General features: G+C 40.1%; 1 protein-coding gene across 3 annotated transcripts in view; it reads left to right on the plus strand.

Moving 5' to 3' along the window:
* The window catches only part of Lhfpl2 (LHFPL tetraspan subfamily member 2), a 138,758-nt gene that overhangs the window by 46,379 nt on the left and 71,204 nt on the right, over window positions 1–21,175 (plus strand). For all 3 annotated transcript variants that reach the window (XM_042690847.1, XM_042690848.1, XM_042690849.1), the window contains one exon: window positions 19,293–19,360. The gene's annotated coding sequence lies outside the window, so the exon portion shown is untranslated. The remainder of the gene's footprint in view (window positions 1–19,292; window positions 19,361–21,175) is intronic.

Below are 21,175 nucleotides of genomic sequence, written 5' to 3' on the forward strand. Positions count from 1 at the left end.
TTAAATTGGTAAGCAGTTTAGTTTTTTTCAGAGCTTCATGAATTCTCAGGTATAAAAGCATAAACAGTCATATTTTACTAAATAAAATCTTGGTTATAAACTGTGGTTGGGCAAAGCATAATCTTCATTTCCATTTGTACAAAGTCATCTAGAACATATGATGATTTATTTTCATATTGGTTTGCATAATTTTAGTAAAGCTAAATGTCTGGCATGATGATGTAACTATTTCTAGGTTTTGTTTGAGTGTCCAATGAAGTAAGGATTTATTTCATTAAAATGCCCAGTTCAAGAATGTATTGATTTTTACAAAATACAGAAATAACATCATAAATATTTTGAAAAAAGAATTGTCCTACAATTTTGTACTTAAATTTCAAGAGGTAGTGGTATGCCACAGTGGTTCTAACACAGTGGTTCTAAACCAGGAAGACCTGGTTTTAAACTAGAAGGAAAAAAAATGGAGCAACATCTTGCTATGCCAATTAAAAAATTACTTTTAGTATTCTATAAGTTATGCTTGTGTATGGGTATATAATCAGGAAGAACGAATGTGTGCAATGTAGTTAATAAAAGAATCATCAAGAGGTATGACAAATAGAGGCTGGAGTAACAGTATAAAAATTGGACTTGGCTTTGTACATATAATCAGTTAATGTCTTTATCTGAGTTTGTATCTACTCTCTTGCCAGGTACTTGTCAAGTAGGAAATACAATGATCCAAAGGTAACTTTACATTGGAACATATCTTTCAGTTGTTGCCCCTTTTTCAGTTGTTACTGCCTGGGTCTTCTGGATTAGGAGGGAAAAAGAAAAAAGAACTATAATGAAGCACTAACTCTAGTAAGACCAAGTGTATGGAAGTTGCTACAAGAGCATGAGGTAGCAAACACAGCAAGTGGAGTTTAAGAATGACATGTATATATTTTATTTCACTATCTTTCTAATGGCATCATCTAATTAATTATTCTTTAAGAGATGTGGGTTTTGTTAATGCATAGATCATTTTCTGACACTTAATGGAGTCCAGAGTTAATTCTTGATCTTTTTAACTGAGAATATTTGCTAGATGAGCCATTCCTTAATGCAACCACCATCTATGCATGCTGTTTTGTGTGTCATGCTTGGGTCATGTGAAGTGAACCAGAAATGCTGACAGACCTCCAGGAACCAGTGCAAGGTTTGTTGGAAGAGGCTGGTATGCCAGTGCTTGCACTCTGGGATGGCAAGTGCAAACAGCGGGGCATGCAGAAGAGTCTCTGTTGTGAAGGAGCAGAGGAAAGAGGTCCAGGAAAGGCATCTTCTAAACCCATTTTGGAACCAGACTGCTTATGTACATTAGATGTCTTTTTAACTTTTTCAGGAAAACTTTTATTATCTCCCTCCTCACACGCTTTGTATATAATTGGAAACTGGGTGCGTTATAAAGCAGGCTCTACATCACTTAGCCTGAATTTGAATCCTGTCTGCCACCTGATAGCCACTTGACCTTTCTGAACTTCATATAAAAAATGGATAATAAAATCTCACACATAAATAAGTTGGTTGTCATCATTAAGTAGATTAGCTAACAATACTTACTAGTTCCCTCCTTTCCTTTTGCACAACAAAATTTGAATCGTTTGAAAACCAAGGTAATTTATTTTGACAGGTGCCTGATAGAACAAGAAAGCTAGGTTAATCATGGATGAGTGCAGAATTAGAAACAGCTAATTGAACCAGCACTATTTTAAGTTTTTTCCATTTGCTCACTCAGTCTTTCTACTAACATCCTAGGTACTATTGTTTTGTCCTAACTTTACAGATGGGAACTTTGAGGCTACAGTGATTAAGTAACTTTATTCCTTCTGCATGTTTACCTCTAGAGCTCTTAACTATCAATAAACATGGAGCTTTTGATGAGGATAATGAGGATCATAGCAAAAAACAACATCCTTTAAAGAATAGTTATGTATGGACTGTTACTTTCACCCCTCATAAGGAAAAATAGGAGATGGTTAGAAATTGGATTAGAAAACTATGGTATCTGGAAGGGAAGTGAAGTACTTGCTTACAGTTACAAACTCAATATATGACACAAACTTTTTCCATTTGACTCATGTTTATAAATGAAAGGAAAGATCAGAAATATCTTTAAGAAATGGTTGCTCTTTATTTTTTAATATAATTTTATTGGTAGGAAGGTGCTGTATACAAGGGTTACTATTTCACAAGTCAGTAATGAGTACATTTCTTTTTGAAGAAGGGTACCCCTTCCTTTGCTTTCCCTTAGTTTTCCCCTCCCATCCCTGCCCACTGTTAATTTTGTAATAGGGTGGGGGTGATGCAAGGGAGTTTGTTTCATTGTTCAAGGTTACACATTGCATTAATGGTCAATTAATCATAATGGCTAACTATAACAGAAGGGCAGATTCAGTCTGAGCCATATAGTTTCCAAGTGATGCAAGTGAAAGAGTTGGAAAAATACTGATATTTCTGTTTTCTGGACCCCTGGGAGCTGGGGTACATCTTCCCAGGATTCTGGAACCACAGAACATGGACTAGACTAGGAAATGGACTAGGAACCCTCACTTACCCATGAAACCTTCCCAAAAGTGAGCTGGTTGGGGGGAGGCTACCTGGAAGGATGATTAGGCTCTACCCAGCCATTGTGATAGAGATAACAGAGCCAGGCCTGCCTCACTGACTCCCAGTGCTAATCGAAAGCTGCACATTGAAAGCTCAGCCCAATTTTAAATAGAGCCAGAGAAACCAAGTGAAGTTTGACCAATGGCCTCTTGGGATAATGTAGTGTTTTCCTTGTAGTTGAGTATCCAGTTACAGATGCCTGTGATTATGGCCTTTGCAAACAATTGACAGTGAAATTCATAAGATTTCTAAAGGCTACAGAAGAGCAAATGTGGAATTAAATTTCAAGAACAGTTACCCATAATGGCTTACATGTGGGCAGAGTGCATTTAGAATTCATGCTGAAGTTCTTTTGTGTCCAGGAGGTGTGGGATAGAGAGACAGAAGCAGAGATTAGAGGTATCAGCATTTTCTGGGGATCTTTTGCTGTTCTATCATTTATTCTTAACCTAAAGATCTTTTAAAGTGGTGAAATTCTTCCACAGTGGTTGGTTGCAGTGTGTACCATAGTCATCGTTTGTCTTATTTAGTAAGAAGGACTAAATGATGATTGTTGTCTTTGCCAACAGGCTTTACCAGCAGATAGATTATGGAAAAAGTGAGTCTCTGTGACCAACTTTAATTAACTGTGCAACAGACATTTTAATTTAGCATTGCTTTACAAAGTTGAAGGTATTCAGGCTGGCTTTGTTTTGAATCTGTTTTCCAAAATTTATATGGCAAGGACTTTATGCTAAAAAATAAGTTTGCTGAGGATAATAAAGGACAAACTTAAAAGAAGTAACTTATAATCATCCAACAATTGCTTGTTACAGAACAGCAGCTGCTGTCATTAGACAACAAAAGGGACTTAAAATTCTAAAGTCTTGGTATGTATGAAAAGAATATTCCAGTTCTTGTTGTATGAAAATGCCCTTTTCTGGAACTTTTAAAAACGAGGTGCTGGAAAGTACAACTTTGTGACTAAGAACAGGAGCCTCAATTGAAGAGTGGGACATAATTTTAAACATTGCCTTTGTTTTCCCTATAAAATCTGCAAGTTTTTTTATGCCTCCAAATGGTCATGCTTGTTACCAGGTTTGTTGCCTGAGAGAGTTGAGGTTTTTGAAAGACAGAGGACAGAGGATGAGCGGTTGGTGGTAGGTTGGCACACCAGCGAGTGATGACTCAGTACCATCCCCGTGGTTCCACGTGGAACCTTTTGGAAGCTCTGATAGGATAGCCCTCCTCCAAAGGCGACATGACATGAAATGAGGTGGTGTTCAGTCTTCCGTAAGCATTAGCCATTATATGCTTGTACCACAAGTGCTAAGATTGGTATGTGAACCCAGAATCTGAACTCCAGAGGTCCTCGAGTTCCTTAGAGAGGCAAAGCAGTATGTATAGACAGTGACCTCAACACTCCGCCTTCATTAAGCTTTGAGGTTCCATGGCTTTTTAGACCACTGGGGGGTAGTTCCAGAAGAGTCTGTGCTGCTTGCTATCTGTACAACTTTGGTCAAGATTCTTTCTCCATTCTGTTTCAACCCTGTTTCCCCACCTGCAAAATAGCCAGCATGATAAATTGCTGTGATTATTCCAGGGACATAAATGCTATTTAGTGCTTTCTTAGTTCAGTTTCTGGTGCCTGGCAAAGGCTCAGGCAGTGCATGATAATGATGAAGAGGAGGCAGCTGCTGCTGCTGGTGGTGATGGTTGCTGCTGAAGTTTTCAGCACTCTTGAACTTTTAGTTGCAGAAACTTCTGGCTTCCTGGGTGGCATCCAGGCCAAACACCTACTTTTGACCTCCCATGCTTCATACACCCACTGTGTGGCTTCCTGGGGTCTTGTTTCCAGGAATAACAGCTTTTGGATCTTTCTCATCATCTGCTTCCTATTTATTTCACATACCCTAATTCAAATTTTCACAATTCATCTACCCTGTCAAACATGGGAGACAGCTAGGCCTATGGCTCATGCTGAAACCCCACGTCTTCTGAAGGCCAGTGGCCCTCAGAACCTCTGTCCTGAGGAAATCTCTCCAGTTGTTTATTAGAGGTTTTTGAGCTCTTACATTTCCAGCATAACCAAGCACTTTATGCCCCTCTGTATCACATAGCCAGGTACCAACTTGCTACTTCCCAGACATAGATCTGCAGCAGCACCCAAATGCTCTTTTGTGTGCAGGAGAGGAACTTATGTCCAGCAATGCTATTGCTCTATTTCCTTTTGCCTCCCTTGAGAAGCTCTTTATCCTGTTGTTTTTTACTCTTACCCCCTACTTTTTTTTCACTTCGTGTACCTCATAAAGAAGAGCTGGAAAAATCACAGGAGTCTTCTGTTCTTTTTACTTTAATTGAAAACTTAGGACAGTTCTAAACTGGCTAGCTCTTCTCCCCAACTAAAACCTTGAGCTTAGAGTGCTATTTCCATGAGTAATGTCCTAATCAGCACCCTCTAAGAGCCGGGAGTCATCATTAAAAGCAGATGGTTTCAACCTACACTAAGATTAAAGGTTCCTTATTTAGCATCTAGAAGTAAAGTCCTTTAAAAAATTACTCCTTAACCAGAGAAACTTTAGAATGGGGATAAAATAGTTCCTTATTCTAAAACTACTCTGTTCAAAATAGTCCAAAGATAAGGATGTAGTTTGAATTGATCTGAATGGAAACATGCAAAAGGCAGAAATTATTTTTTTGTTTTGTATGACTGCAAATTGCGTGAATTCCTTTACAGTAACTTATACTCCAACATTTTGCTTCTGATTCATATAGATGAGGAAACTCCAGTGATTTGCTTGGTCTTCCATTACCATAATCCTATTAAAATCTTTGAATTGGTATCCCAAACTGTAATATTAAACAAAACCCTGTTCTTATTAAAGTGAAATTCCTAAGAGCAGTCATTCTGAACTTCCATCAAACAGTCTGGTCCATCAACAAGTGTTAACTAAGCATTTATGATAGGCATTCTTTCTCCTGATCATTCTACCCATGGCCTTAATTGTGCTAGGTTTGTGTCTCTCAGCACTGTGACTACTAGTCATAGTATAGGGAAATGGCAAGACCATGACAAATAGCAAAATCACTGAACTTGAGTCACTCTATAGGCCACCAGCATGTGGTATTAGTTTAGTTGCGGACAGTTTTCAAACCTTCCAGAAGCATATCCCAAAAGGTGGAAAATATACTACCCTTTGTGCTAGGTTCCAGTTCATCTTCATTGTTAACACTGATTGTACTTTCTTGAAACTGCTTGAAGAACCAGAGCTCTCTGTGAATAAGTGCTCTCCCTGCTAGGATGGAAGCTTCTGGGAGCAGGCATTCTGAGGCCAGGATTCTGATTCCCCACCATGCTCACACAGGTTATTGATAGCTCCTATGATTGTTTTATTTTGTTAGAGGGTAGATAGCTAGGAACAAACTGGCTATGAGAAACTGAGGTTTACAGATGAAGCTAAATAGAAGAGTGTCAGAATTTGTCTACCTAAATATTCCTGGAAGGTATTTCCCAGTGATACAATTATTTATTTGTCTTACCACTTGAGTGCTTGGTAGAGGAAATCTCACGTCCCCATTCAAGCCTCTTGAGGTAAAAAGCCTCTGGAATACCTATGACTGGATAGTGTGTGTGTGTGTGTGTGTGTGTGTGTGTGTGTGTGTGTGTGTGTGTGTGTGTGTGTGTGTGTGTGTATACATACACGTGGGGTCCTTCCTAAGCTTGTAAGTGTGACCATTTAAATGGAATTGCCAAAACTGTCATGCCAGAATCTTCCTTCTTGCAAGAAAAGGAAATGATCAATTAAACCCTGTTGCTGGGGTCTGATTCCAAAGATCCTCAAATGGTCTTGCCAGAGATAGCTTGGACCCAACCTTACTTAGACTCTTACTTGGCAGAAAATAGTCCCCAGTCCTCTTTTCTTCTGTTCTGAGGTAGATCATAGGACTTTTCTTTTCTTTTTTTTGAGGGGGGGGGGGGTTCCGGTTGTGGGACCTGAACTCGGCCTGGGCACTGTCCCTCAGCTCTTCAGCTCAAGGCTAGTGCTCTACCATTTGAGCCACAGCGCCACTTCTGGCTTTTTTTTTTTTTTGCTTATGTGGTGCTGGGGAATCAAACCCAGGGCCTCATGCATGCAAGGCAAGCGCTCTACCACTGAGCCACCTTCCCAGCCGATCATAGGAATTTTCTATTCTTGAATTCTATACAGTCCCGTTCTTCTTCCCCTGATTGACATACTGTTTCTGTTAGAAAGATAATGTGCTAGCATATCCTATATTCACAATGAGCCTCTCTACACAGCTGGAGTGCAAATAGCTATGCCAGAGAAAGGAGCAGAGTACCTTTGTGACCCTGCCCAAGTTCTTGAAAAATTATTAGAACTTGACTTAATATTTACCAGTTGAGGTCTAGCCAACATCTGTGCTTGTCTTCCTTTCCCACAGGGTATGACAAGGAAAGGAAAAGAGAAGAGTTCAAAGAATTAATAACAGAGTTTTCATTAGGGTAACATTTAGAGTCATATAAACATCTCTTTCCAGTTTCATTGAAAAATTCCAGGAGGCCAAGTTTTGTAGACTTGTTTCAAGGTGTGTAGCTTGGTAGAAAACTGAACTTAAAGAAAAAAAGTGAGAAAACCAAGTATGAATGATACGTCTAAGAGAACTCTTCAAAAACAAAAGACAATGAAAGAGGGACTGGGAAGGTGGCTCAGTGGTAGAGTGCTTGCCTTGCATACATGAGGCCCTGGGTTCAATTCCTTAGCACCACATAAGCAGAAAAAGCCAGAAGTGGCTCTATGGCTCAAGTGGTAGAGCACTAGCCTTGAGCTGAAGAGCTGAGGGACAGCACCCAGGCCCAGAGTTCAGGCCCCACCACCAAAAGAAAAAGAAAAAAAAGAAGATAACCCAGGGTTTTCTATATTTGGAAAGTGTGGAAAATCTGGAAGAGATTTTCGTTGGTGACTTGGAAATCTTTCTTCATTACACACAAGCTACTTTTCTTCTGGAGCTGTAGAGTCATTTCCTAAGCTTGTGAAGTTGAGATGTGAATGGGGACATCATGGATTCAGCTGGCAGAGAGCACTATGCCTTGTCCTTGGGAAGTCAGCCATGTTTTCTGTGGAGATACGCTGTCACATATAGTGCTCATCTTGGTCATTTTTTGCTGTTCCCATGGCCAGTTTCGAGAACTTTTCTCTTTTCTCTAGAGCCAAGAGATCAAGGGGTGAGATGAATGTGTACTTTTTCTGGGAAATGTCTTTCAGGAGTTATTTAGGTACAAGGTTTCTGACACCATTCCATTCCATCTGGAAGTCCAAGTTACTCTTTATAAGAGTTGAGCTCTTATTTAATTTAAAAAAAAAAAAAGAAAGAAAGAAACGTTGAAAGAAACAGTGCCCTTTGATGCTGAAGGAAATTAAACCACAATTCAAGCTACCGATGGAAATTGTGGAATTTCTGTCCTGGAGATCTTTAAAAGTAGAACACAAAAATTAGGTCACTTAAGTAAGTCTGCTTGGAGGCTGACCAAAAATGGCCTTTTGCAATGTTCCAAGTTTATAAAAACAACTCAGGTTGATAGTCATATATTATTAGAGCATAAGGAAAATCAGTCCTTTGTAACTTTTTGTTTTGTTGTGTGCCAGTACTGGGGCTTGAACTCAGGGCCTTTAACTTCTTGGTTAAGGCTGTCTCTCTACAACTTGAGCCTCAGCTTCACTTCCTACTTTTTTGCCGGTTAATTGGAGATGAGAGTGTCACAGACTTTCCTACCCAGACTGATGTCAAACCAGATCCTCAGATCTCAGCCTCCTGGGTAGCTCGGATTACAGGCATGAACCATGGGCACCTGGCTGCATTATTGTTTGACTCTTAAAATGTCTTGAGCTTCCCACGTCTGGAAATGATTATGTTTCTTATTTGCATTATATGGTAATGTTGCCTTTGGAAATGGAGTGAATGAGAGGGAGGAAAAAGGAGGCTTGTTACTTTAGACCATGCATAACATTTTCTCTTTCCAGAAGATAGCAGTAGGAGGACACTTGGCTTAGATAGAGATGACAGACTGAACTCATTTCAAACCCCCAAAGAATTGTACTTCAGTTTATGGGTGCTTCCTGCAAAGAACTATTGTCATCACCGGTGATAATGTTTGCTGGTTTTAAATGATCCATAAAATGCAAAAATATTGTTTAGTTCAATGTCATAGAGGCTTCTAACTTTAAAGAGTTAAGATTATCTGGCATAAGATGTTAAAATTTTCTGGCCTTGGGTTGAGCTTAGAATGATAAAAACTGAAAAGTCAAAGAAAAGGTTCTTTGTGTGTGCCATACCACAGCAAACATAGTTCTTAGTGACTTGTTGGATTCTCCAGGTCCCCAGGACCTTCTTCTCCTTCTGAAAATTTCATCCAGCTCTAAGGCTTGCTGCATAGTGGCCAGCCAACTTGTCTTCTGCCAACTGGCCTTAACGACACAGTTCAAGGTCTTCTGAGGACCTGTATGAAAGACTTTGGTGCTTTTAGGGAATGGTAGATATTGAAAGTTGTTGAAAGTGTTTAACCCAGGAGATGTCCTATTTATTAACTTATTTTTGTAGCAAATAATGAGAACTAATTTCCTCTGATCTTTTGTATTTACATGAGGAGGTTATAGGTCTCCTTTGCTTCTCCTTCTGGATATTGTTTAGTCAGTGCAATATGGATGGAAAACCTCAGGGACTTGGAAACGCAAGTGTATTTTCTTCCTTTTGTTTTTCTTCTCTTTCCTTCTCCAAATTTTCTAATGTCATAGAGTCTTGTTGTGCTACCCAGATTGATCTTGAACTCTTTGTCTGGTGGCAGTCCTGCTGCCGGAGCCTGTGGTATAGCTAAGGCTCTTTCTGTTTTGATTTGTGTTGTTTTTTTTTAAAAAACTGGGCAGGCAAACAAAGAAACACACAGTTTTAGTGCACTTTTCTTTCCTTGTTCCATTCCCCCTTGTAACTTCCCTTTCTATTTAAAGTTAGTTCTGCCATGTGGTGGTTTTCAAGATGGTTATTTATGGTGAGCCCTCTATTTCAAGTGACATCTTGTGCCACTGACTTGGGGGTTTCCTCAGCCTTCTTTTTCACCAGGTTCCCAAAGCATGTCCGAGTACCTTAGACCTGAGGAAACAAACTTGTAATCCACTGGCAACAAGCTCTGCCACTAAGACTTGTTGCTGTTTTTGAAGATGGGATCTTTTTATGTAGCTTATGCTAGCTTTGAACTTGCAATCCTCTTTCGTCTGTCTCCCAAGTACTGGGAAACAGATGTCTGTACCACATCAAGAGATTATTGGTCACCTTATTTCTCTAGACTGGAGTTTGTACTCTTGTGAAACTGTATCTGCACCAACATCTCTGTGCTGGCCTTCCTGCCTGGATAGTCAGCAGTTCCAAGTCACACAGAGAACTGTGAAATGTCAGTGTATAGTGCTACAGGCATACACACAGGATACACAGGGGTTTGGCAAAGGGAACAACCATCTTATTCTGTTGTGAATGGCCTTCAGGTCATGCCAACTAAAGCATGGATCCCAAACTGATGCCTCAGCAGAATTGGGCCTGAGGAAAATATTTTTCTAAGATTTTAGTGAGGCATCTGTAACTCTCTATAAAGAATCTGTGGATAAAGGAATTTAAACCAATTAGATGTAGGTCATTGTTTACAAACTCATTGGTAAGTCAAGCTACTAATGAGCTTGAACTCAGGACTTCAAGGTTTTTTGCAAGTTTTTTCTGCTATACCAGATAAGCCATGCACCCAATTCTGGCTTTTTGCTAGTTTTATGAAAGTAAGAGCTTTGTAGACTTGTCTGCTTACGCAACTGAACTGAAATTCTCAGACCATAGCCTCCTAAGTAGCTAGGATTATACGTGTGGGCCATTGGTACCCAGCATAAGTAGTTAGCTATTTATTAAAAGCAGCATTTTCCTTTCTAGAGAAAATTATGTCCCATCACTTTCTCTGTTGCTGTTGGTTCAGAAGTATATCTGAGACCTACTTCAAGAATCTGTAACCAGTTACTACATCTGGTCAGAGAATGGAGATGGTGTGAGGCCAAGGTCAGCTACCATGTGGGCCAGTTAGCTGGGTGGGGTTCTATGGCCAGACTGTACTTTTCACCCCAGCCAGTTGCCTTTTATGTGTGGGCCATGGGTCACAGGGAGGGGTAAGAAAGCATATGAAAGGATGTCCAAACTCAGTTTTCCTCCTGGGACCTCTTCTGATAGAAGAATTCACTCTCTCTCCTCTTGATGTGTGGGGAGGACCTTGCCTATATCTTTAATAATTTAAAGGACTGTCTGAACTATGACCTGTGAACCAGGATCTTATTATTCATGTAGTGGTGTCCATAGTCTGAAGGCAAAACTCTGGACTCAGAGCCTTCTGAAATAAAGCTCCACAGTTATGGAAATTGGGAACAAGGCCATCATTAGTAGAGACAGTTGCTTCTGCTTTTACTTTATTATTTGCTGTTATGGAACTCAGGGCCTAGGCCATGTCCCTGAGCTTTTTTGTTCAAGACTAGTGCTCTGCCACTTCTAGCTTTTTGGTGGTTAATTTGAGAGCTTCATGGGTTTCCCTGACTAGGCCGGCATCATACTGCAAGCCTCAGATCTTAGTTTCCTGAGTAGTGAGGCTTTCAGGCATGAGCAACAGGGCCCCATATTTTGTAATTAAAATTTGAACATGATTATCATCTAATAGCACACAAAAATTTTATGCTGAACATCATTAAAAATATTTTATTAAAAAAATTTATGCAAGTCGTTTGGAAAAGAATATGATTTCAGTGTTCACAGTTTGCTTAAAGAATAGATCTAAGTGAATATGTTTTTACTATTAAACATGCAACAGTTTCTCTTGTATTTTAGTATAAACATAGTATGTGAGAACTCAGTAGGATTTCATCTTTCCCCAAAGAAGCAATTGAATTTAGTTGTATTTATACATATATTTTTTTCCTGTAAAAAATACTACTTGTGAGGCAGAAGTAGGTAGATTGAAGGTTTGAGACCAGCTTAGACAAAGTTAGCAATGCTGAATCTTCTTCCCCATCTGTAAAACAAAATATGAAAGTAATGGGACCGCTACTCAGGTTGCTAAGATCTGAGGATTGTGGTTCAAAGCCAGCCTGGGCAGGAAAGTCCATGAGACTCTTATCTTCAGTAATCCACCAGAAAACTGGAAGTGGCTCTGTGGCTCAAATGGTAGAATGCTAGCCTGGAGCTGAAGAGCTGAGGGACAGCACCTACGCCCAGAGTTCAAGCCCCATGACCAAAAAAAAAAAAAAAGTATTGGGACCTTGTTTTAAGGTCCTTGTTTTAAGCTGAGCAAGACTCTGGATTCAAGACTCTGGATTCAACACTTAGTATCTTCAAAAAACTTAAAACAAAAAAGAGGAAACGTAAGTAGGCTAAAGGAAATGTCTCAGTATTTTACATTTTTGATCAGAAAAGTATTGTGTCTGCTAGCCAGTATGCACACATTTTAGGATTCTAAAGCTTACACATCTCTCTGTCTTTGTACCAGTCTACCTCCCACCAGAACCATCTTCCACACATTCTACAGTTCATTGTAAAAAATAAAGTAAAATAAAAAAGTACACAAAAATTAGAATTTTTTAACACTTGTGATTTTTTTCCCCAGAGAAATAATTTGTTCTAGTGCAGAAGCTTCCAGAGTGGTTCTTTAACAGTTAATCTTTCCTTCAGGAACTCCTTCAGGAACACTGTGCCAAAAGTATGCACAAGGTCATAGTTATCATAGGGGGTAGATATGATAACACTGTGGCCACAGTGAGCACAAGCTCACACCACACAAGGGTGTGTGTGACAATGATGTCCCATAACTCAGAAACTCATAGCTATCTACATTGGCGTATTATTGTAGGATTGCATGAACTTCAGAGGTGTCTATGAGAGTCTGCAAAGGGGCTTCAAGGAGGCTGGCACTGAGGTGAATTTGAGCTTGCTTTTGACTTGAAAAGGCACAGAGGAAAAACAGTTGATACGTCAGATTTGGGGTCAGAGCAGGCCACCAAAAGAGGGAGCATAACCTCCTAGCTTTAATTCAACAAAGCCCAGGACAAGTGAGCTGGGACATATATGTTTGTGGGTAATTCTACTGCATGTGTTTGAATGTTGGTCTTAGGAAAAGAAAGACCCATAATAGAAGTCTTTCTTAGAATTTTAGAGGAAGATCAGCCATCTGTACATTCTGGGAAACAGCTCTGCTGGGTCATGTCACTCCACTCAGAAGAGACTTGGCCATGAGGCCTGATCATTTGAGTGAGAAAAAGTGGCCCTTGGTGTTCTCTTGTGACCCAGCACAGGAGTGGGAGCATGCTGAGGGAGGAGTGGGGAGGACATACCAAATGAGGGAGTGTGGTCTAGTGGGGGGTAGAGTGTCACACATGGTCTGTGTGCACGTGAGGAATGAAGTGAATGTGCCAGAGGAAGCTCTTGGTGTCTCCTGCATCCAGCTTCGGTATTGCTTCAATTTTTCTGTTCCCTTAATTTTCTCTAATTTGACAGAGCACTCTTCCAGGTTTTACCTGGGAGACTTTATGAATATACTGATTCGGTGGCAAGGGTTTTGTTACGTGTAATTGTTTTTATTTTTTAGGGGGTCCAGTTGTGGGGCCTGAACTCTGGGCCTGGGCACTGTCCCTCAGCTCTTCAGCTCAAGGCTAGTGCTCTACCACTTTAGCCACAGCGCCACTTCCGGCTTTTTTTTTCCTGCTTATGTGGTGCTGAGGAAACGAACTCAGGGCCTCATGCATGCAAGGCAAGCACTCTACCACTGAGCCACCTTCCCAGCCCCTTTATTATTATTTTTTAAATAGTGAAGCCTTCTTCATTTATGGAACATATACTTCTGCTTAGTGAGTAAAACAGTTCTAGGACACCTCAGGAATAAGTCCCCATCTGACTGTCATTTCTTTTTTTGTTTTGTTTCCCCCCCCCCACCCCTGGACCCACACATACCCCCTGACTGTCCTTCCTTATTGGACAACAGGCTTGCTTGGTTTTTCTTATGGAATAGCAAGTGTACTAAGTGGACTCATTGTAGGACTTCATTGCTGGGGGTGTGTGTCTATGTATGAGGGTGTGTCAGTTCTAGGGCTTGAACTCAGGGTCTGGCCGCTGTCCCTATTTTTCTTACCCAAAGCTAGCACCTGACCACTTGAGCCACATTTCTACTTTTTTGATGACTAAGTGGAGGTGAGCGCCTCACAGATTGTCCTGCCCAGGCTGGATTTGTACCTCCATCCTCACATCGCAGCCTTCTGAGTAGCTAGGATTATAGTCATGAGCTACTTTGAGCTATGCTGAGGATGTTTTAGGATGTTTGATATTGACAAATTATGCTGAACATTTTAGAGCAAAAGCATTGTTATAAGCTTCATTAATGATATTACTAAAGCTAGTCACAGGTGGCTCACACCTGTAATCCTAGCTACTCAGGAGGCTAAGATCTGAGGATCACAGGTCAAAGCCAGTCCAAGCAGGAATGTCTTTGAGATCCTTATCTCCAGTTAACCACCAGAATACCAGAAGTGGTGCTGTGGCTCAAGTGGTAGAGCACTACCAAACAAACAAACAAACAAAAAAAGAATATTACTAACGATTGATGTATTTCTGTTAGAATATAATTTTTTAGACATTTCTTGAAAAAAAATTTTGAAGGTGATAAAAGCTTACTCACAATATCCTCAAGTAATTAGTGGTTTAAGGTGGTTTTATTTCTCTGGAAATTTATTTGGAAGCTGCCCTTAGATGATGGGAAGACTTTAGGGCTTAGTGCCAGGCAGTGATTGATCCCCTTCTTTGACTGTGTCTCACCTGCTCATCTGATGTGAAATCTTTGGAGAAGCTTTTGATTGTATAGACTAAAACTAAAGACATGCATGGAGGAGGTAGCCGTGAGTCCTGCACAATGTAGGGTAAATGATGGCCACCAAATCTTCCTGCCTATGAGGTCATTGAAGGAGATGCAGAAGCCCTGGAGGTAGAGGGTTTCTGAGCCACAACCATTAAGGAGAAATCATCCTCTGAGAGGAACAAATAGTATCCTGTCTGTCTTGGTCTAGCCTGTGTAGGGTCAAAGGCAGGTGTGTAATCACTAGTTTTTGATTGAGGGCATTGGGAAAATGAAGGCTTCCAAAAAGGTAATAGGTAGGGAAGCAGGTTATGCAGATGCAAATGTCCATCTCATCTTGAGAACCAGCCTTGCCTCGGTGCAGAGACTCCCTAGCATCTATCTTCTTTTTGGTTTCTTTCCTTTGTGGATAGGCATTTCCCAAGTAGTGAATTGGCTTGTTTGGATGGCAGAGCCCCTTTAGCCAGCTTTCCCTGTGAAGGTGACAGACTTCCACATGGAGATGGTGCTGGTGGCTTCAACGATTGGCATGGGTGGAAGCCCTTGGAGATGTATCAGGGTCTCTGGCAAACACTGCATGGGTTCATTCCTGATTTCAAAGGGTTTAGAAATGGCAACCAGCCTGGGAACTTGGTCTACTTGATGAATATATGCTTTGGCCCTGTGTGTATCCATAAATAATATCCTATTTGGAAATATTTTAATGAGTAAATGATCTTTATTTCTAATTTTAATCTTGGCATCTGGTTTTCTTTTCTTTTTTCTTTTTTTTTTCCAGAAACACTGGTCTGTTATTGCTTAAAGTTTATGCCTAGGTTTGGAATATAGGCTGCTGAGAAACGTCTAACAGGGCTCGTCTGTACATTCACACTGTTCATTTGGCCACTTGTCTGCCTTGGTCCACTCCCCCAGGTGTGTTGCGCTCACCGGACTGTCTAAAACAGTCTGTTTATTTGAAGTCCCCTGTTCTTCAACAGATAGAGTGTTTGCTGGGCCTCATATATTGCTGGTGCTTGAGTATATTCACAGTGCTTTTCATCCTGGAAAATGGTTGAACATCTATGTTCTAGATCAGCAAAGGAACAAGAATATCGGGCCATTGTCATCCAGAGGAGGTTTGCACACACTTGCTCCTGTCATTCTCCTTTCCTACCTAATCTAAGGGTAGGACAGATGGAGTTTATAAAGGCTAAACTGGACAAATGCTGGCAATTGGAAACACACCCACATGAGGTTTCCCCTTTGCATTGTGCAACCTAACATTTCCCCAGCGTCCCTTTGCTGTCTGCTGACTCAAGTCTGCTTCCCGTACTTTCTTCGTCTTTCTGACATACCTGCTGTTGTCTTTGCATGATGATTTTCTTCGTGCTTATGAGTCCCATAGCTTGAATTTTCTGATAGTCTTTAGGAAGTGTTTTTACTGCGGTCATCCACCTTTTATTTAGTAAACATGAACTCTGTTCTAGGCAATGCACTGATGTGCGTAAGATACAGGGAGAAGTAATTAGAATCGGGAAAAGGGTAATAGTTATGTGGATAAGTATAATCTTAACTCTGTAAATAGCAGTAGCAGTGTTTTGCTGCACAAACCTGGGGTGTTAAAATGTGGAAAATTCAGTTGACTTGTAGGCTCTTCTGTTATACTCAGTACATTTAAAACTTATTCTCTAACAGCTTCATGTTGACATGGTAATGTCTGGATGGAGGAGTTTTTCCATCCTTAAGAGTAAAAGGAAGTGTTCATGATTAGCAGCATTTGACATAGAGAGTTCACAAGGTCTTTGGAGAGTTGAAATCGAGTCATTCACCGTTGCGGCTGAGTGGCAGGGCAGTCTTTATAGAGGGTCAAGTTCCCAGAACTTCACATGAGTGAATACAGTCTAGGCTTTGGCAGCCGGCCGCTTTCTGTGCTTGGTGGACAGGTTCATGAGATTTGATACTTTCATATCTTTCCTTGAAAACCTGGCAGGTTTTAGCAATCCTTCAATGGCTGACCCATTTCTGTTGAACTGCTGTTGCTAGACACAAGTGAGATTGTCCTGGGCCAATTGTCAGAGAAGGTATTTCAGTGATCCTTTTTTTTTTTTTTTTCCCCTTTAGTAATTCCAGCCTAACTTTTGAGCCACAATTTATGCTTTGGAAACAGAAATGAGCCACTACTCTTTGTGTTTATTACGTTGTACTGCCCTTAAAATATGGAAAACGTCCCCAAGTGTTTGTTGTGTCAACCAGAGCACAGTCAGTAGGACTCAGATAATTATTCCTTTAGTTGACTCATGTAAACAGAACCTTTGAGAATGCTCCTGCAGAAAATATAGAGTCCTTGTTGGTTAGACAGAAGGTTTGTGAGAGCAGTGGGACTCAGCGTGTTTTATTCTTGGCTAATCTTTTTTGGTCTTTGCTTCATGCTTCATGTCTTTGGGGCCCATCTTTGCTACCTCATGCTGAATAAGTACAATGGCTGCTAGCATTTTGTCTTGGGTGTTGAAGAATTGCCTTGCTGTAAATGTACTGGGCTTGGGAGTCAGAAGTCCTAGATTGAAGCCCAAATCTTTTTAGGATTCTGACTCTGTGATTCAGCTCAAGTTGCTTGCATTTCTATTCTGAAAAATGGGAATAATAATTGCTGCCAGTCCTACCCACAGTCCAGCCACTCTCTACTTATAGTGTAACCTGATGCTCTGCCATGGACTGCCATTCTTGCAGAGAATGGATATGGTGAACATCTCAGATTTCTGGAAAGGACTCTGCCTGTTTGAGGACTGTTACTCAGACTTTCCTCCTCCGTGGCTTCTGTGAGCAGCAGCAGCTGTCTCTCAACCCACCTCCAAGGCAAACTGGGCAACTTATGGGGCCAGTTTATTACAAAGTTCCCCTTTTTCTAAAAAAAAAAAAAAAAAAAAGCTGAAATGTATTCTGGTAACTTTCAAAATAATTTTCACTCTTTGGTTCTAGTTTTACAGAGCAATATGACACAGTTCAAATTGGGGCATTTCACGCATTAGAAGTTTATAACTGAGGAAGGGGTCTCACCACTGTGTTTCCTCTTTTTTTAAATAATTCACTCCAGTAAATAAGTGCTGATGGGTACAGCCTCAGGCACAAAAGGCAGCTATTGTTTCTCCTCCTGTTCTCTGGAAGTGGAACCAGAGGACGTACAACCCAAATAGAGCTGCTGGATAGCAAGGAAAACCTTTTTAACTCCTTAATGTGCAAAACCACAGTGGTTTTAATTTTATTTAAGATGCTTGCTAGTATAAACAGTGTCTGGATTTATTGATCCATAGTTTAGATGGCCAAACAGAATAGGCAAAAATGAAGGTGAAAAAATAACACAATAGAGACAAATATTTGTAATTTTTTATGTAACTTCTTAAGTTTAACAACCATCAAGTCAGAAAAGCATAGTTGCATATGACAGTGGGGAAAATGGTGGCAGTATTTCAGTATCTTGGCTCGGGCTACCTATACTTATTATGTGCCTATTTTTGGAATGTGCAGGAGTAGATTTGTGGATATGTGATTCCAAGGAAACTATCATTGTGGGCGGGGTGGGGGCTGGGGAACACGAATGTGCAGGGCTGCAGAATTCAGACCTAAACCACAGATGTGTGATTCTTTATTGTTTTTGTGTCGGTCCTGGGGCTTGAACTCAGAGCCTGGGCTCAGTCCCTGAGGTTTTCTACTTAAGGCTAGTATGATACCACTTTAGCCACAGCTCCACTTCCGGCTTTTTGAGTAGTAAGAGTTTACTGGCTATGAGTCACTGGCACTCGATGCTTGATTCATTTTTTCCCCATATGCCACCCAACTTCTACTACAGACACATTGCCTTTCAATAATCTAGTTTTTACTTTATACTCAAATTAAGTACATTCATTTTTACCTTGCCTTTTAGGCATCACCGGCTTCAGGAAAGCATATTTTTAACAAAGTTAAGGGCTGGAAAACAGCAAATCACACAATGATTTAACAACAACTGATCAAGACATAGGCCTGACTGAGAACTTCTGAACTATGTTATGAGTGTGCAAGAACTTAAAATCTTTGGGTTTTGAAATTCCTTTTGATTATTTTTTGACCTTGCTTGGTCAAAACCACATGTAATAAATCAATAATAAGACACTCTCTGTATTAATAGACATACTTTTCTGAAGATTATCCCGAAGCCAATTTTCACTGTCTTTTGAAATTTGATTCACAAGTTTCACACAAACTTGTGTGAAATACCAAAAGGAATACTTAATTCCTAAGTAAATGAATCATTAAGTAAATTCTTCTCAACTTTTTGCTGTCATGATTTTAGTGACCATTTTTCCAGCTCCTTGGGTTTTGATATCTTTTTGAATTTAGCTTTAAAATAAGTAAGAGTAACTGAAAGTGAATAACATGCTGCTAGAATAATTGACTCACTCATCATTTCATTCCCTAATTATGTCTGGGTTGAGTCCTCTATAGTTTCTAGTTCATGGTCATGTGTCTATGGGACACACGTGGTTTCGAGTTGATTGCCTTGTGAAGGAGAAGGGAACAACGGGTGCTCTGTGGGCTGCACATTCCTGCTGGCCTCCTTTTCCAACTTCATTTAGGCCTGTGCTTGTGAGTCAGTGTTCCAGAGCAATGGCTGGCCTAATGCAAATTGAACTATTGATCCACGGGACTAGTATTTGAAAAAATATCACATATTTTAATGACATATAAAACACATGGTAAATCTTGTATATGTGTGTATGTGTATGTTTTAAATCTAATCTTTCTGTTCAAATTCTTTCTCCAGGTGGCACTTTTCTGAAGTTATTTGTTGAGAATTCTCAGCACTTTGCAGATATTGCCAGCAGTTTCTAGGTGAGTAGCTGCTTAGTTTATTAAAAAGTACACCGTTTCCAACTTTTGGATCCTACATGGTCAGCACAAGTTTTTATTTTAGCCTAGAAACACCCTTCAGCTAAACATCAGCAAAGTGTTATAAAAGACTGAAGTTTCATAAACAGTATTGAATTTAATGCTATAATTCCTATGCTTCAACTCTGACATGTTCTGTTCTGTCACCATTCATGAATGAATTTTAAAGCTCTTTAGTTTTAAAATTTGAAGTTTTGAATTTAAATCTTTTTTTTGGGGGGGGGGTTCCGGTCATGGGGCCTGAACTCTGGGCCTGGGCGCTGTTCCTCAGCTCTTCAGCTCAAGGCTAGCACTCTACCACTTGAGCCACAGTGCCACTTCCGGCTTTTTTTTTTTTTTTTCATTTTGCTTATGTGGTGCTGAGGAATCGAACCCAGTGCCTTAGGCATGCAAGGCATGCACTCTACCACTGAGCCATCTTCCCAGCCCCTGAATTTAAATCTTAAGTTGTCTTTTCTTTTGAGTTTCTCCATGGACCATGCCACCATTTGTTATCATTTCTCTCAGAAAGGGGAAGAAGAAACGGCCAGTTCAAATTACCCAATTTTATTACTTGAAAGAAAGATAGCCAGGGTAAAGGCTGGGAATGGTTCAGTAATAGATGATTTATGATTGGGTAGATTTGAATTTACAAAGGTCACTTCCAGAAAATATTACCAGTAGGGGTTGAGTAATCTCCTGAAGTATGCATTCAAGCAAATCAAGGCAGTGGGAAAGGAATTAAATATGGTCCTTATAACTTGTAATCTACTTCTGCTTCTCAGGAGGTGAGGCCTGTTCACCCAGCTTCTCTAAGAATTACATTGTAACCTCCGGGATGCATTCAGACCAAAGGAGCTAGGATGGACTCTGGACATATCATCCAGGAGGGTCTTCTTGTGCAGGGGACTTACACAGAACATTTTTAAAGATACATCTTATTGTAAAGGTCACCTTTTTGGTTTAGATTTTGAGGAAAGATGGTTAGTATGTAGCATTTTGGTCTGCTGATTTTGCAAGTTTTATTAAGTTGTTCTAGCAGCTACTACTGATTAGGTTAGGAAACTTTGACTTTCTTTAAAAATGAGAACTGTAAGCACTTTGAGTTACAGAGCTCTTTATCATGGGGAAGATGTGGTAGTGTCCTGAACAAGCTAATCTTTTGCACCTTATCAAACGGAGAGTATTTAAGTTGACGTTCTATACTTATTTAGTAGTGATAATTTTATTTTCTATTAATAAAAATAATTAATATTTCTGGGCACTGGTGGCTCACACCTATCATCCTAGCTACTTAGGAGGCAGAGATCTCAGGGTCATAGTTCAAAGCCAGCCAGGACAGGAAAGTCTGTAAGACTCTTATCTCCAATGAAAAAAACAAGTGGCACTATGGCTCAACTGGTAGAGTGATAGTCTTGAGTATAAAGGAGCTCAGGGACAGTGCCTAGGGTCAGCAAAGAATAAACATAAAGATGTATGTATGCATGTATGTATGTATGTGTGTATGCTGTTTCCTAGCGTAGTGCCAGTGACTTATGCCTGTAAGTCTATCTACTCAAGAGACTGAGATCTGAGGATCACATTTTAGAGCTGGAAGTAGAGCTATAGCTCAAGTAGTAGAACACCAGCCTTGAACAAAAAAACTAAGGGACAGTGCCTGAGTTCAAGCCCAAATGCCAGAACAAAAAAATTATGTATTTATATAGAATATATAACTTATATATTATTATTACAGTACTACATATTATATATAAATATTTATATATCTTATTATATATA

The sequence above is a fragment of the Dipodomys spectabilis genome, unplaced genomic scaffold (assembly GCF_019054845.1).
Source record: "Dipodomys spectabilis isolate Male_0828 unplaced genomic scaffold, ASM1905484v1 ptg000140l, whole genome shotgun sequence".
Lineage (NCBI taxonomy): Eukaryota > Metazoa > Chordata > Mammalia > Rodentia > Heteromyidae > Dipodomys > Dipodomys spectabilis.